Source organism: Euwallacea similis, chromosome 7, assembly GCF_039881205.1.
Source record: "Euwallacea similis isolate ESF13 chromosome 7, ESF131.1, whole genome shotgun sequence".
Taxonomy (NCBI): Eukaryota; Metazoa; Arthropoda; class Insecta; order Coleoptera; family Curculionidae; genus Euwallacea; species Euwallacea similis.
The window spans coordinates 2,223,473-2,241,740 of NC_089615.1; the positions used below are offsets into that span (position 1 = coordinate 2,223,473).

At 34.8% G+C, this 18,268-nt stretch overlaps 2 protein-coding genes across 2 annotated transcripts in view; one reads left to right on the top strand and one right to left on the bottom strand.

Moving 5' to 3' along the window:
• LOC136409806 (dopamine receptor 1-like) overlaps positions 1–18,268 on the bottom strand; it is a 112,511-nt gene that overhangs the window by 86,799 nt on the left and 7,444 nt on the right. The gene's annotated exons all lie outside the window — the stretch shown is intronic.
• Positions 1–18,268, top strand: part of srl (spargel) — a 96,570-nt gene that overhangs the window by 21,143 nt on the left and 57,159 nt on the right. The gene's annotated exons all lie outside the window — the stretch shown is intronic.

Below are 18,268 nucleotides of genomic sequence, written 5' to 3' on the forward strand. Positions count from 1 at the left end.
CTGGCGAATGTCAACTGTATTTCTGGAACAAATTTATAATCAATTCGAGCAGAGCCCCGTGCAACCCCAAAGAAAAATATTGCATAATTAAGAGTGATGGTTAACCTGGATTTAAATTCTCGGCGAAGGATTAGCAGGATGCGAGGAAAGAAATTAATTGTTGTTAAACTTTTGGGTCACTGATTTAAAGCAACTTTTACGATATCAGGCCATAAGCTCCATTATGCGTAAGCCCTGATTATTTATTTCTAAATTTACGCTGTAAAGTTCGCTTGTTTGAAACTTCAAAAGGGTCGTTCAGAAGTAAATATGAATCCAATCTGGCAACGCAAAGTTGCCCAAGCGAGGATTAAAACTTTCGGAATTCTTTGAAATGCGGATTTCGCTTAGCTAAATATTGTAAAGATTTATTAATAAGAGCATGTACTTGTGAAATGTGAATGGATGAAAATTGGAGAAATTCTTACTTTGGTACTAATATTTACAGATTTCTCTCTGTGAGTGTAACGGCAAAGCGTAACCAGGAACAATGTTAAAGCTATGAAAGTCTGCAGCGATGTTGAAAGCAGACAATCTGTGTGTTTCCTAGCTCGAAGGGGTTTAACCAAAACTTAATATGTTTAAAATGGTACAAAAGAAATGTTGTGATGTTCGGGAGATATTAACATTTTCATAATTTTGATTGAAATTGCCCTGCCATCCGAGTAAAAAGATCTGAGAAAAAGAAAGTCAACATAATATACTTAATTGTGTTTCGTTCCAAGTAAAATTTGTTCCATAAAAAATGTGCGCCCTTTTTATTTAGAGAAATATGGCTTCATTCTCTTTTTGATTTCACAAGTAAAAAAAAGCAGCGACAGGCAGTCAACCGGCCAATTATAGTTAGTTCAGGTTAGGTCAGGTTGGGGAGAGAATGATGAATGAACAGGAAAGAATATGGGAGAAATATGTTGGCTAAACAAAAGTTCTAGTATCAATCCAGAAAAAACGGGGCGCAGATGACTAATACAAATGTTTACAGAACACACAGCGTTTAATAAATATCTGTGCAGAATCGGTGTAGAAAACGGAAGTGGAGGGAAAGGGTTCTATCGGGAGGAGATCGAAGATACCCCAAAACATACCTTGTAGGACTGTCCGGAATCGGAGAGTGAACGAAAGAGAGCAAGAGAGAAAAGGCTGAGATTAAAGCGAGAGGGAATCGTAAGGGAACCAACTGAAAGTGAGGAAAAGTGAAGGGAACTAACTGAGAGTGAGGGAAAGTGAAGGGAGTTTAGAGTGATGGTGGAGAAAATTATGGGAAGGAACGCTGTAGAGGAGGGAAATGGAAGGAAGGCTAATAACAGGAACCGCCTTGTTACTAGTCTCGAAGTAATGCCGACAAGGCGGTTCCGTAGCCAAAGAGAAGAGAGGAGGTGGTTTTAGTGAGTAGGTGGGGTTATCGTAAAGCCCACACTGCCCGGCTGTTACCATCCGACCATCTACTGAGAATACCAAGCAGTCGGGTATCTTCTGAAGAATTCCACCTGCTTAGGCTAAAAAAATGTATGTTAGAAAACTAAAAGCATTCTTGGGAAAGCTGCGACAGAAAGACGAGAAAAAGCAAACCTCTTGATTAATACAAAAACATACACAAAAACAGTAGTAAATATATTTAGAAAGGCTCTCAAATGCTTAGGTTTTCGTGTCCCCCGACAAAAAGGTAATTAAACGCTCCGTCTTCCCATGTCAGATTTCAATCACCTGAACTGTTGCAGGAAAGCCGATCAAGTACGAGCCTCGTGAGCCAAAGAAAAATATAACCACGACTTCAAACTTACAAAAGACAATGTAGCAAGTTGAAATCGCCAAAAATAATGTGACTTTTGTAACACATAAGAACAAGGGAATTTTGCTTATATCAAAAATATGTTAAGCGTCTTTTGTGGAGATTAATAACCGGTTACACGGGCATGCAAATTACTACTTCGGTGTGACGCGTTATCATCCCTAGACGAGGTGAAGTTCAGCCCAATTTCATTACGTAAAAGATAAATGATGAATCTAATAACATTTTAGGTGTAAATTTGACTCGTCACTTCTGATGAATGCTAATTAAAGGGGTGCGACGACATTAAGGTGCTTCTGGTGCTTAGGGCTTTCCACGCTCCTTTCGATGTCCCCCATTCACCAGGTCAAATTTTTATCCCATTAGTTTAACTCCAGTTAGATCTACAAATTTACTTCAAAATCTGACATTGGCAGTTTTACGCAATTCAGTAAACCTGCATGTATAAAATGGTTTAATGTCATTAAAATATATTTTTTCCTAATGATCTCATAGCAGTGGATGCAGCAGGCAATTGCTAACATTCCACTAAAATTTTTAGGATTTATAGATACTTGCGAACTTGGAAACTATCAAAAAGCCCTTACATAAGAACAAAGTAGCTCTCACTCTTTCCCAATGTCAAAATCAGAAGTCAACACTCTATAGCCCCATTCCATCGACTTGAATAAAATTCAGCGAAATTGCCCAACACTCCTAATAGCACAGATTGCGTGATGTTATATTCAAAAAAAGTTTTCCAAAACCATTGGAAGAGTACGAGATTTAATTATTGGCCCAACTCACCTGCAGCGGGAAGTTATCAGCCCAATCGAGATTATAATTAATTGCGCCCGACTTTCGACCCGGCTACCAGGGGCAGGTCGTGCTCCCACGCACCCTTTAGAAGTTTAAGTTTAGGCCCCAAGAGTCCGGACATTTTGGTGAAGATTCGAACTTTGGGGAGGATCAAGGGCTTGCACCTACGTTGGTGCGGGGAAACCCACGTTCCTTCGGGTTGTTGGGGCAGAGAAATTACGAATGCGATGGAACTTTCCGATTTAAATCGACTTACTATCACTCATAAATATAGCACTAACATCCGTGCTTAGGTTAATAAAGGTGGCGAATCACGCTATTCTCCCGGGAAAAGATTCAATGCCGGTATACATTTTCCGGATCTATGTATAGCTATAGTGAAAGTAACGTAATATAGGAAGCTAGATCGGATTTTTACAGCCGAAAGAGCATTAACATTAAGACCAAAATAGACGGCTCATAAAAGCTAAGTAAACAAAAATAAACAGCGGAGGATTTTCCCGGAAATAAAACGAGGATTTCGGAATTACTTTTCTTAAGTAACGGAAGTTGCTGTGATAGGTTGCTGAGATAGAATGTGCAATGGACGTCGCGGACAAGGGTGATTTCAGCTATGCCCTTTCGTCATTGTTTTCACCGGTTTGTAACATTCCATAGAAGCCCAACACCAACGCACACTTTTAAGTAGATTAAAATTGATTTTCCGTGTACAATATAAAAACATTAAAAGAACAGGAAGTCCGGTTATTATTGAGAATTTATGATTTTACTCCTAACAATACGCCCTCTATTTTGTTATGGAATTTTTTTCAAACCAGGGAACTTTATTAATTTCCATGTTTTCATGCAATGCGTAGCAAACTTCAACAATAAATTCTTCAATCAAAATGGAGGAACTTAATCGTTAATATTTAAGGCTTTTTGAGTTAACGCTTCGTTCTAAGAGAAGCACGTTTTCTCAATGCGGCAAGAAGAGGTAAATCAACAGAACAGTCATAATAAGCTCGTTGGTTCAGTGAAGCTGAGCAAAGATACAGGGACGAAACAGGAAACATTTAAACCCTAAATAAACCTTTTGTGGCCCATGTTTTCCGTATAGATTGGGAACGGTTGTTAGTTGGAAATATATAATATTTCGGATTGATGTTTGCTTGCTTTGTATAGATTTTGATATAATTCCTGTATGCCCGTGTAGATCCGAAGCGGTTAAACATCTTTATTATTATCGTTATAGTCTCTACTAATCCCATCAGCAGGTTGATAGTACTCCTCCAAAGAATATGGTCCCAACAATTTAAGTAACTTTTTTAGCGGTTCTGATCCGGTGAAAATTAAATTGTAGTGCAAAAAATTAACAGCATTGTTGTGCAACAGGCCTGATAGAGTCCCACTGTGCTGCGGCATTCCCATTTTAACATTTTTTGCTTCTAACAGCAGAGCCTCATCTAGAGCAACAACCTGTTTCCTTTCGGTCAAGTGAGGCCTGGCCTAATTTATTATCGTTCCTCCTAGCCCACGACAGCTAAGTTTATGTAGCAGTATATCGATATTGACTGAATAATAAGCCTTGCTTAACTCTGGAAACAAGCCCATGAGCACGCTCTCCTCCTCTTGGTCATTTTTTTGAAAAATTTGAATCATCTTGAGCATTAGTATGAACTGTATCGTTGGCTCGCAATTCAGGAAAAAATATGTGCCTTTTTCGTTATTGTACTCTCCACCTTTATAAGAACGTATACAGGGTTATTCAAATGTCCCGCATAAAATTCATATCTTTTTTATAAATGATTTTTTCAAAAACACTGAAACACATAACTCATTCAAATTACTGTTCAACTTTTGGTGATAACATTCATCCCTTATTTACAACCCCTTTATCCTTAGCTACCCCATTTTTTTTCAAATAGCAACCTAAGTCATATCGGAGCTCTATAAAAAGGTCTTCAGAAACTGTATTTGGTGATACCAAAAAAATCTGGATCTGCTCATTCCGTTTCAATAAAACAAAGGCTAATTATTTTTTAAGGATAATACCCTTTTTAATAGAATTAGTTATTCTAAATAGATAATTACCACTTACCTAATTTGATTTAATGTGGTACATGTTGAAAATGACCTCCACCTTCCACCTGACAAGCATCAAGACTAGGATAAATAGTATCTACTACACTATTAATATTTTCGGCTGGAATATTATTTTTGAGTATTTCTATCCTTATGTTATGTTTAAGGTTCTCAATGTTTTCGGGTCCATTTTGATACACCCTTTCCTTTAAATACCCCTATAAAAAGAAATCGGGTGTTATAAGACATTTATTACGTTAAATCAAGTTAGGTAAGTGGTAATTATCTATTTAGAATAACTAATTTTATTAAAAAGGATATTGTCCTTAAAAAATAGTTAGCCCTTATTTTATTGAAACAGAATGAGCAGATCCAGATTTTTTTGGTACCACTGAATACAGTTTTTGAAAACCTTTTCATAGAGCTCCCATATAACCTAGGTTGCTATTTGAAAAAAAAAGTTGAAGTAGCTGAAGATGAAGGGGTTGTAAATAAAGGATAAATGTTATCACCAAAAATTCAACAGTAATTTCAATAAAGTTACGTGTTTCAGCGTTTTTCGAAAAAATCATTCATAAAAAAGATATTAATTTTTTGCGGAACATTTGAATAACCCTGTATACTCTGAACAATGCTTCGCTACATTTCCAAAACGGAGCAGTTATACAGGGTGTTTAGTAAGTAGTGCAGGATACTGAGTAAAATATTACAGGAGGTTATTGTGAATTGATTTAACCGCACATACTTATACACCAAGTGTTACAGTTTTCCTGGTAATTAAATTTTTAATATTTTTTTATTTTATTGTGCTTTTTAACAATTATTGAAGTGCAGAAGAACAAGCCCTTTTATCACCAAAATGTTCTAAACTTTTTTATCATGTATGACAGAATTAACTAAATTAGTTAAATCATAAAATCTAAAATGGCTTTATTCCTTTCCTAGAACTTCATAAACATAATTTTCCTAATTTGTAGCACAATAAAGAGTCAAATTGAAATGTGGAGTTTATTTAAATGCTTAGGTAGGTGTTTATTCAAATTTTGGAAAAACTTCCTTAGATAATGGTCTTTCAGTTCTCATGGAAAGATTCTTAAGAAACATTTAAAAAATTAGAGCAATGAATCTTAATACTTTTAAGTATTAAGGGCATTCGCCAAAACTTAGACTAGCCATTTATTATTTTAAGATAGTTTTCCAGATATTCGATGTTTTTGGTTTTTTATAATTTTTAATACGGTCTGCATATTTGCATTAAATAATAAAAATAAAATAACATTTTATTTTCCAATGTAAATGAAAGAAGTATTCGGGGATTTCTTAGTTGATTTTGAAAAAACAAAAAAGAAAAGTAAACAGACCTATTATTTAGATTTAATTGCACAACGTTATTAGACAATATTGTAACTTATTTTTAAGTCTTTTTGATAATACAAACAATTAATTAATGTGTTATTTTTAAAATCTTAATTATCAGGAAAACTAACACTTGGTATATAGGTATATTTGCTTAAATCAATTTAGAATAACTTGGTCTAATACCTTAGTATATTTTGCAACCGTTGCAATAGAAGCATAGAATTCAACAATTATTTTATAAAATAGCATAAAATGAAGAGAATTAAATAATTCATAAAAGCGAACTCTTTCTCAATAAATCAATGCATTTTTATTTTTAAAATTCCTGCCAACAAGGATATGACAATGGATTCCCAAGAAAGAGCAAGAAGTTTGTTTACCCATTTGCCGTCCATCAATATCCCATTCTGGGAAACCCGTAATGAAATATTAATTCCGCTTTATCTCATATTTAATCCGAAAGGCCTTTTCTTTCGCATCTTCCTCCATAACGACCACAATTGGCTAAATGGAAAATTTATAATTCATTCAGCTGCGTGAAACCGTGGCACACCTTTAACCGGCGGCCCCCTATCTCTAATGGGCCTCATTTTTAGCTCCGCACCACTAGCAGGTATCGGTATCCCTTTGGATCAATATCCGGAAGGTTATTTATCCTGACATTGAATCCATTCAATTTTGGTCAAGTTCGCTTCATTCTCTTTCCATTCCTGACACACATATTTCGACGAAGCTAATTCAAGGTTTGCGTTTTATTATTTCCCCGTTTCATTACGCAAAATTGTAGACTTTTGGCTTGGAGCCTGCATTTGTATTTCGATGAGGCTTTGACGGAAAGGGCTATAAGACTGGATATTTCAAACCTGTTTCATTCTGCTGTTCTGAAAAATATGGTTAATGAAGCATAATAAAAGGTTCCAACGATCCAAGCAAAAAGTAAATGAATCCAATTTATTTAATTCGGTTTATATAAGGAAATTCCTCCAGCGCTGATTATGACACCTTTGGCAAATTAGATAAGCCCTATTCCTAGTAAGAGTTTGAACAAGCTTTAAAACATCATTGAACCATGCTTTCTGCAGGGTACTCCCGATATTCCTTCCTTTACACTTATTTTGCAGAGATGCATAAGCTCTTGATAAGTCGGAAAAACGTGTCTTACCCAAAACGATTTTTTATACAGAGTGTTTTAAATTTAAGCTTTATTTCGAGGGTTTAATTAATTTTTAAAACAGCGCCAGCGGCACTTTAATCCGTGTATCCCTGTCGAAATTACAAGGATTTATATATGACCCAAAAGTACCGTGGCACGGTCGGAATGGCAAGCAGTTTATAAACAGAAGCCCTGTACGTGGTAAAGTCAATTGCGTAAACAAGCCAAGGCAATTACGTAATACGTAGTGGGTTAAGAATTTTGGGAACGGTTTAATATCTTGAAACTAATCAATCAAAGGTTTATCAGATTTGATACCCGAGAGTATCCAATCACGCTTAGTGGAAGAATAATAAAAAAATCCTAGTACATCGTAAATCTAGGAAAACGAAAGAAAAAGCCTTCTCGCTCTATCTCAAATCGTTATGGAAATAATGAGCTTCATTAGTAAGTATGTTTTAAGTGAGTGAATTCTACTTTTCGCTTTTTAAATTAAGTTAACATTTTAACTTAACGCTTTCGGAATTAAAGTTGGAAATGATGTCGTTAAATATTTGCGAATATTCGCAAAGAGGCTTAGAGTATGGATAATAATGTACCTCAGCACGGGCTTTTTCCGAATTCCCATTTAACATAGATCCTCCCTTCATCTATTAAAACAACGAACCCGTTTGAATTACCCAAAGTGAGGAGAGATTTTCACTTTTGTTGAAATCTGCATTTCCAATAGGCACTTACTAAAGATTTATTGCATTTTTATCTTATCCAGTGGTAGAAAAATTCATATGTACACTGCGGTTGTGAGGCACTTACGGCCCTTACGTCTTAGATCTCGCGGCGCTGCGCGTCTTTTTTTTATATGTATTTATTATATTATTGTATCTTTAAACCTGACATTTCATAAAGATGTGTTTTACGACCTTGGTGTAAAACAACTATTTCCTTGCAACCGACCTTCTGGTTGCTTAAACAAAATAGAAAAAACAGCCCTAGATGTATGCATCCCTTTACCGTGGTCATATCAACACAGAGCTTTGGGAGGCGATCAGGGGATTACTGAAAGCAATTAAATTGAAAAATAATTAGAAAAAGCTCCCAAATCACCAGAATGGAAACCTAATTTCAACATATCGCGATTTTGCAGGTTAGTTCACGTTATCCGCGGTATTCAGCAATTTCCGAAATATGTCAAATGGCCTTTAGAAATACAGGAAATACAGAAAGGGTTAAATGCGTATTTACTAAAATAACTTTTTTATGTGTAAATGAAGTGTATATTGCAATTAAAACTGAAAAAATGATGGTGGAACGGAATTGCATAATAAATAAGTCAAAACGGACGTTCGTTTTTAATAACATGGTTTGCGTGTGGTGTTTTCCAAGAGTGTGATTCGTTGGGGTCAGTGACTACCTATACCGCTGGGCGGAAATTAAAATTCTTCCTTGGATGGGTATTAATGAGAGGTTTCTTTAAACCCAAACACTATTAATCATCTGAGAAAATAAATCGCATTTGCAAAGGAAACGTCCTAATGCCGTGGAGAAAATACACTTAAAAGCACGAACTCCTCAAGGTGTGTTTTACGAAGTATGTCCTCATTTGCTGCAAGTTTTCCTTGGGGTTTATTTCGACTCATTATTTAAAAAAAAACCACCGTGAATCTGAAAATTGATATCTAATTTTAATGAGTATGCAGGAAAAAATTGCATAATTTATCGCAGTTTCACGTAGTTAGAGGAAAAGCTACATCAGGTATGAAAATGCAACTCGGAAAAAGAGGGAAACAAGTTGGGTTTCGCTGATGAGGCACCGCTGGCTGCAGAGCTCGGATGCAAATTAACTTTTTTCCTTCAAGGCGATGCGGAAGTATAGCCAATGATTTATTTCCATATTTAAATTGCATTCAAATTTTGACTTCTACGACTGGAAATAAAAAAACAATTTACACTGGATATTTAGATACAGAATAAATCCATTACGGTTAAATTAGACTATTAGTCAATGTTTATCTAGACCCCAGATAGATGAGACAAGGGAAATAGAACCTTTCCCCTAGCTGAATTAATTCGGTTTGGCTTTAGCTGTGTAACTAGGAAATATTGGGATCTGGAAATAATGTGGCAAGCAAGTATTACCGAATTATATCTACGATACAATAAGTGAAATAGTATCTCTCAGGCGGTTTTGTGGCAATCTGTTTGAGAGGCTGTGATGCTATCAATATTGCCCAGGCACCACAAGTTACGTTTAGTTTTCAAGCCCATCTTAAATAACCCCTTTAATACAAAAATTAGAATGTAATTTTAACTTCTAAATATGTAAAATATCAAACTTTTTGCACAAAAATGTTGCCATAGGATCCTTAGCTACGATTGAGCCATGAAGAAATTTTTACTTTTTCACAAGTATTCCAGAAGAGCTTCGCTTCTTAACTTTTGGTTCACCATTTTGTTATCAATTTTGCTATATCGCAACTTCACAATCACAAGATATATATCTGCTCCAATCTCTCGGGTTCGATTTCTAGACCCAGCCCAAAATGTCCAGTTTTACTTCTTGTGAGATAAGCTATTGTTATAACTATGATATGTCGACTATGATTTTTTTAAATTTTAATATTGTCAAGTTGATTTGAAAATTATCGTAAAATTTCTCAAATAATCCTTTAAGAGCTAAAAATGTCGTTCAATTTGGCTCTCACAGTAGGGGATTTCAAGTAAATAAAAACCTTGGTACTCGATAATTTTGATTTCAATATTGCAATGTTTTTTGCAAAATTTGATCAGAGCGAGAAATTTTCCTGAATTCGGCCCCCCACAGTCAATAGATTAATAATGAGCTAAAGCAAATATATTTGGGAAAATAAAGGGTCAGTGACGCACTTAAAGATAGCACCACCCTGTAGATTTTAGCCAAAATGCTAGCAAGGGAAACGTGTCGAATGGTGTTTCACTACCATTGTTCGAACATATTTTTTATGTGTGACAGGCCATCTGGAAAAATTTCGGATTATAAATCGAGATTCAGGCCTCGTCGAGAGGAGAGGGATTAAAAACAATATGGATATTTCGAGGCGTTTGATCACAAACAATTGTTGGGCCGGGATGGAAACAATGACTATTTACCAGCCAGATTTGCGTCATAAATAATAATGGACAGTTAATATCCAAACAAAGCAACAATAAAAAGGTGCCGAAGATAAAGCTGCGCCTATTCTGGCTTCAAAGCTTATTTCATTGAATTGAATATGTTATTAATTAATTTCCATTTTCTTTTTTTTATTATCATCTATCGATGTAACTTGTAATTTGGAAACTAAGTCATAAATAGGAAATTATTTGTTTCACTTATTGCGGCCTTTGTTTGCTGCTTTGGCACATTTACCCACTCCTAATCAGGATGTGCATAACATACAGTCGAAGTAAGCAATATTTCGGTGATTACTGCCTGATTAGCGAAACCCACCCTACGAGAATATGAAATAACATTACGAATTTCTGTGGAAACGATGAAAATCAAAACATACTCATGCGTTATTTGATTGGCAGGTTTCCGTTTTATTTTCACCGCTAAAAATTCAGATTTTTTCTACTCAGTTGAGCGATTAATCTTTTAAAGAAAACGCTTATAAAGGGCTCTGGGCAGGGTTCTAAATAATTTACAAAGTTTACCCATATCAAATTATACGACACTGGAATGGAAAGGTCGCTAACGGGCATAAAAACCGGCCGGTGCAATATCGCAGATTCTGAAATTATGAATTTTGGAATGTTGATTTAGGCCTTCGGATTTTGCTGCTTAGGACTTCTCGAAATTTTTGACTCCGTATTGGATTGAGAGAAGCAAAGCGGCGTTTTGCAATTAAACGAGATATTGATAACAGTCCTGTATCATATTTAATAGTCCTCGAATGACTAATTAAAAAATTGCTTAATGCCGTGCGGCAATGTATTGCTTACCACGCGACATGGAGTAGTGTCCTGCTTAAGATTCGCGAACACCATCACAAAGCAGTTTGCGGACGTTTCTTTAAAGTAGGCCCGGTTGGGACCTTTAAAACTTTTCAACAAAGTTTCAAAACTTCTGTGTTTGCTTAAATAGACTGATTTTGGTCTTAACTGTGCCCTGAATGCCCTTAATCAAGCCGCTGGAGCCTTGTAAATGCACTCTCGAAGTGGCAAAAGCCGATTACCGAGTAACAAAAAACGCGAATAGGCTCAACCATTCGAGGACAACAAACCGTCAATAATATGAAATTTCCCCGCTATGAAAAACCTCGTAAAAAATCTTGCACATAACAGCAGTTAAACTGCATAATATGTATGAAACTTCTCATTTGCATTGTTAAACGGACTATAATTATTTCTCCTAGAGAAAGATCTTGATCGAACGCTCTGTTGTTCGCAGTAATGCAAAATATAGGATTCAATCCAAGAGGCAGCGAAACTTTAATTTTCCAGTTTCCAGGCGAAGTGTAAAGAAGTTTCTGAAACTTGAAATTTTAAAATGCCTTCACTCAAAAATAATCTGGGATGGAAGCTTTCAGGAAAGTTAAAAAGTTCTAACACGTCTTACTAGGCAGAAGAGACGAGTTTAGTGAACCTAAGAAAGAATTCCAGAGGATATCTATTAAATGTTCGCGATTTATTGAATTCCGTGTAACCGATTTTGTTAGTCGGAATTAGATTAAGAGTATCTAGGTATAAATTAATTTTTGCACCACGATGACTAAAATAGCAACTTTACTCCCTCCGAGGAAGAATTAATTTGGATCATTTACTTTCAGGGGAATAAAAGTTTGACCCCTTTTGACCTAATTAGTGATTTGTAGGTTGGATAGACTGCTCATAATAACCGAGATCCTTTTCCATGTAGAATCAATTCGAGACGTGCGCTATATTTATGTTTTAAAAATATTTGATAATTAATTCCAAAAACGGACCCGCTCCACGAACATTCCAAAGACGAACACTGTTGACCGAATGACTGGGTGTGCTAATGAGGTCTGCACGTGTCCAGGGCGTGAGCGACCGAACATAATAGAGCTGGACAAAAAGTAATTCCTTGTTCGGATAAATTTCGGACCGAAGCTACCGTAACTTTATGATAATTTTGTAAGTTTCTACTAGATCCTTTATTATTCTTCTTGATTATTCGTCTTTTCCAGGAAGACCAATCAAATGTATTTAAATCGGGACATCGTGGTGTCTCCAGTTTTTCTATAAAATAATCTAACAATTGACCTCTCCATCAATGAGTACTTCAATTTTAATTTGCTGCAGCAACAACGATTGCAAAAGTAGTCTGGATGGGATTCTTCCATCATTCGTGATCCTGACAACACCCTTCAGGGTTTAGTTTTAGTTAACATTTTCAGAAATATTTCCCTCGTTTAAAGACGAAAGTAGACAGTCCATTAACTTAACAGTTTCCCTTTGTCTGAATAACTTCCGGCCTGCTCTTGATAGTTGATTTAAATTGCTACAGCGGCATTATTCACCAACGAAACCTCGCTTATCCGAAAATGGAAATGGAAAGCGTCATAACACCAAAAACCACAGCAAACTTCAATTTATTTAACCGCGTATTGGTTTGCGGGTTATGTATTACGCGATTGCAATAGACAGCACTCCACACGGGGCAAATGGTTGATGGGTAAAATCATATTTATATTTCGTACAAGGGTCAGATATGACGACTAACAATGTTATTGCTTGCTGCTCTAAGTACATGTCAAGGAGAATGCAGACAAACAAGAGTATATAATTTAGGTGTAGCTATAACAAGTAAAATGTCTGTATTTTGGGGACTATTTGACCATGTTCAGAACTCCCATGAAAGCTCTACTTTTATGGTGATGTCTAAGTACGCACTGATGCATTCTCCTTTGAGTCCTATCAAGTGCATCCATCTTTCCGGGTTTCAAAGGTGCTTGAGTAATTTTTTGCGCATTCTAAAACTAGGTCAAACTACTTCGATCTATGAAAAGGTTAATGTTTGCCAAATACTCATAAGGAAAAAAAGTTGGGGCTATTGAAAATCAACATCCAAGTCATACATTTGCAAATATCTGTTATATTTGTCTTGGTATGTGTCTCCTTAGCACCTGCAAAAGGGATCACACATCAATACATTTTCCCATATTTCTCCCGTTTTACACTAATCCGAATCAACATCTGTCGCAGGTATTGTTTCAAGTTCTCCCTAATGCTTTTACACCACCATGATGCATTGTGCTTGCACGAATTGGACTTATTTACCACTATCTCATGTTTATTCAACCACGCAGCTCCTTACAAATCTTCAGCTGTAAACCTACTATGCAAATTAGACCTTTTACCTAAAGCAGGCTTATTTACCCTCGTATGTTACCATCTTTTGAGCTGAATTGTAAATAAACTAATGAACTTTCTACCACAAGATACCATGAAATCTTTCCTCAATTTCTTTTTAGCGTGCCTTTTATTCCTAAACATGAAATGGAGAATTTTGAGTAATGAATACAGTTCAACTTAAGCTTTAAACCCATGGTAAATACTAATGTCGATTAAAGAACAAACGAATTTAAGAACCTTTTTGGTCGTCGTGATGCCATACAATATCATATCAATACCCAAAGTACCTACCAATGATATACAGGGTGTCCTGTGACGTAGGTCCCATAGCTTTAAGGAATGTTGCCGAAGCAATTTCAAGTCAAAAAATTCTAGTGAACACATGTTCAGGTTAGTTCAGGTTGTTCAGTTCAGTTCAGTTCAGTTCAATACACGTTCACTAGATTTTTTGACTTTTAAACTCAATCGCCACCGAGCTACAAGAATTTCAAATTTTGAGATTTACGATTATTTTTTATTTGCTCTGTAGATTAACTTCACTTTTAAATCTAAATAAACAGCAATAAACTCCTAATTAACAATCAAGTCAAATCTAATTATCAAAAAAAAAATTGTTTTTTTAATGCAGTAATTGCTGAAAATGTCTACCCAAATCCTGCAAATAAGTTTCGGCTTTTCTCAAAATAGAAGATGTAGCCCTTCTAATGATTTCTGGATTAGTAGAAGATTGGAGGAAGACTGAAAAGTCCGGTTTATGTCGAGACTCCTGAAAACAGACAACAACTTATAGCTAAGATTATGGATGAAGCTGAAAATACCCATGGTGATCCAGAAATCATTAAAAGGACTACATCTTCCATGTTGGAGAGGGTTAAAACTTGTTTGCGGGATTTGGGTGGACATTTTGAGCAATTACTGCATTAAAAAACATTTTTTTTTTCGATAAATAGATTTTACTTGATTGTTAATTAGGAGTTTATTAATAATAATATGCTGTTAGAGCAAACAATAAATAATCATCAACCTCAAAATTTGAAGTTCTTCTAGCTCGGTTGCGATTGAGTTTAGGATACATGTTCATTAGATTTTTTTGACTTGAAATTGCTTTGGCAACACATCCTAAAGTTACTGCACATCCGTCGGGACCTATACACGAACTCGCACCCTTGCAATACAATCTTCCTTGGTCGTTAATGGTGTACCATAAACAATATTTTTAATTCGATCCCAAAGATAAAAATGACAAGTGCGTTGATGTATCTATTACCTACGCAGAATAAAGTAGTTTATAGTTTTTTTTTCGATTTACTCAAACAGTATTAATTTTTGATACTTATAATGTATATCTTATTTGTTAATTTTTTTTACCAATCTAATGATGCAAAAATAATTATAGGGTGCTATTTGAAAAAAACGACTTTCTCGAATTTAGAAATTTTAAATTTCAATGTCCTTTTTCAAAGACTTTTTGAAGTATTTTTCTTAATCTTTTAATTATTAATTAAAATGTGTTAATTTTCCAGCAAATTAAAATTTATTTCATCAATTTATGACAAATAGTTTTGTAGATAATTGGGTTTTAGGAAGCTCTACAAGTATCGAAAACGTCGTAAAAATCAAAATAAATCAAAAACAATCGAGAATCGGTACATTGTTGTATTATGAAACTTATGTTTATTTTCCACAACAAACCCATTTTCATTGGAAAAATTTCCATATTCCATTTAAAAAAATAAAGTAAGGGTCAGTTTCTGGTGTAAACGGAAATCGTATCAGGTTGAAAATATTTTTAAAATGTCGGGTTTTCTCCATAAAACCAAAGTACAAATTTAAAAAAAATATTAAACTTATAATTTTCCATATACGGATGGTGTCAGCTCCAAATGCGGACTTTGTATACATTATTTGATTCTAATTGAAGTTAAAAGTAATTAGCATTAACGTCACAAGGTCCTGCAGATTTGACTGCATGTAGTACTTCCCTGAAATAGTAAATTAACAGTGGAGGATTGACATTAACCCTTTTCGTGCTACATACTTTAATTACACGTAAAGTTACCCTTGACAAACAAGAAGGGTCAAAAGGCAAAGTCGGCCCGGGACAAGTAGATAACGATTAAATTGCTTAGGTAAATACACCGTGAAAGATACTCCAGATAACCAGCTTAGTCTGATTGTTAAAATTAAGTAAATACTTTTTTCGTTGATTAGGCTTAATGGAAATATTTTATGTTTTTTTAATATATTCTCATTTTTTAATATGTGTACACAGGATGAGTCATAAACTAGCAATGAATTTAGGTTGTGTGTATTTTTTCTTATGGAAATTTCTGATCTTTTAAGTAATAATTCACATGCGGAGGAGGAACGAAACTAAAACAAATTACCTGAATAAATTATTTAAAATTTCATTTTTTTTTCGAATACCTCCTAAATTCTCCGGAATTTTTCAAAGCTTGAAACAACATATTCTTGAACTCCAAATTGTGCAACTTTACCCCAATTAAACCGACCTCATGCCTCATGAATACCGAGATCCTCGGGATTAAGCTCCACAAACGGACATCCTGTGTACACAAACATTTGAAAGCTATTGAGGAGGCGACTCAAAATATCGTATAGTATGCAGAGTGGAGCAGCCAAATGGAATAAATTCAATATCTACATATTTTAACATAAGTAAAAAAATACCGAAACACGTCAACTTTAGATTCTGAAATTATATCCTGTAACGTAAATATTTCATACCTAAATTTAACCTCTTTTGCGAGACAATTGCAACCTCTAAATTTTTTAATTTTAACTATGGGTTTGTAATATCTCAGTTGAAAGATCTTTTCATTCTCTATTCAAAACTGCTATGGTTTTAAACTCTATTACAAAAAAAAATGAAGAAAAAAATTAATGTAATTGACAACATTTGTAAACTTAAAATTTATATAAGTAATACCAATTCGTTATTGATAATGTAATAAAATAATAAAACAAATCAATCTCAATCTTGTATGAGACGTTCAAAATGAGTGTCTCGAACCGCTTGGTAATATCCTAATCGTAAATAAAAATGTCTTCTAACATTAATCAACATCTGAGGCGTAACCGATCTAATGCGAAGCGTTATTGTTCTTTTTAAGGCAGCTAGATCGCGTGGTTTAGGTTTGTACACCATACTCTTCACATGTCCCCATAAAAAGAACTCTAATGGAATAAGATCAGGAGATCGTGCTGGCCATTCTAGCAACCCTCGTTTCCCTATCCACCGATATGGAAGAATTAAGTCGAGGTACATTGAGATTGATTTGTTTCGTTAATTTATTACATTATCAATAATGAAGTGGTATTAGTTAATAAGTTTTTAGTTTGTTGTAGAAAATTTCGTCAATTACATGATTTTTTTTCTATTATTATTTCAAATAAAGTTTAAAACCGTAGCAATTTTGAATAGAAAAAAAAAGACCTTTCAAATAAGGTATCACAAACCTATACTTCCAATTTAAAAATTTGAGAGTTGCAATTGTCACACAAAGAGGGTTGAATTTAGAGATGAAATTTTTTCGCTACCGGATGTAATTTCAGTCAGAGTCTGTAATCAGAGTCAGAGATATAATTTTCAGTTCAGATCTAAAATTGATGTTTTTCGGTATTTTTTCACGTATCTCGAAATATGCAGATATTGATTCATTCCATTTGGCTGTTTCATCCTGTATAGGGCATCTCTTTTGAAAAATCACATTTATGATTAATTGTTCTTAAATACATAACAGAAAGAACGAACTACGCCACTGAATGCCAAAAACTTGCTTCTCAGAATCCGTTTTTGCTAGCTAATAGCATTCAAAACTCAAGACCGTCTTGGCCATAAAAACCCTTCTAGATTTTGGGTTTGTCCCAACTTTAATAGAAAATCGTACGGGAACAATTCAAGAAATGCTTGCCCAGAAGGGTTCATAAACCGTTTCGAAACAGTTCCCTAGCAAGTTTGAACAAACTTAATGGCCTAAACGAGACAAATCAATATAACAAAAACCATTTAAGTCTAGATTTTGCCAAGTTGGCAAGTAAATCGAATGTAGAAGAGAAGTCCTATATATGCTACAAGAGGTCCAATTTTCTACTACTCTATTACACTACTCTTTACTTTACAGGTATAATACAAGGTGGCATTAGATTGTTAAGCCTATTTTATCATAATTTATTATGTAAATATCTGCACATCCATATGCACACATATGTGTATATGCATGCATGCAGCTGAGACCGTGATCTGCCCGGACAATGCAGCAGCATTGATCGTTGGTTGTTGTTTTCAAAATTCGGACACTACAGACCACATTGAAAGGAACGGAAAAATCTTGATGTTTCCTTTAAATGACTTAAAAAATTTTTTTTCAAAGCGAAATTAAAGCAAATTGTGATGTAGGTGCCGTAAACAAAACCCTGACCTGTGGGGTATCAGGGATACGTTACAATCGATGTGATCAAAAGCGATTTACACGGGCTCTTTTGGGTAGAAGTTATCTCTTCTTAACCACACGCATAACTCGAAATTAAATGATCATGGAGGTATTCTTATATTCTACGTTACAAGTATAAATCTATATTTAAATTAGTGATTCTCATTTAGATGTCTTCCCAACCTATTTACAGAATAATATCCATTTAAGCTTTATTTTAAGTCACGCAAAATCCTCTAATATGCGAAAGTTATGTGAGATTACCTTAATAATCTC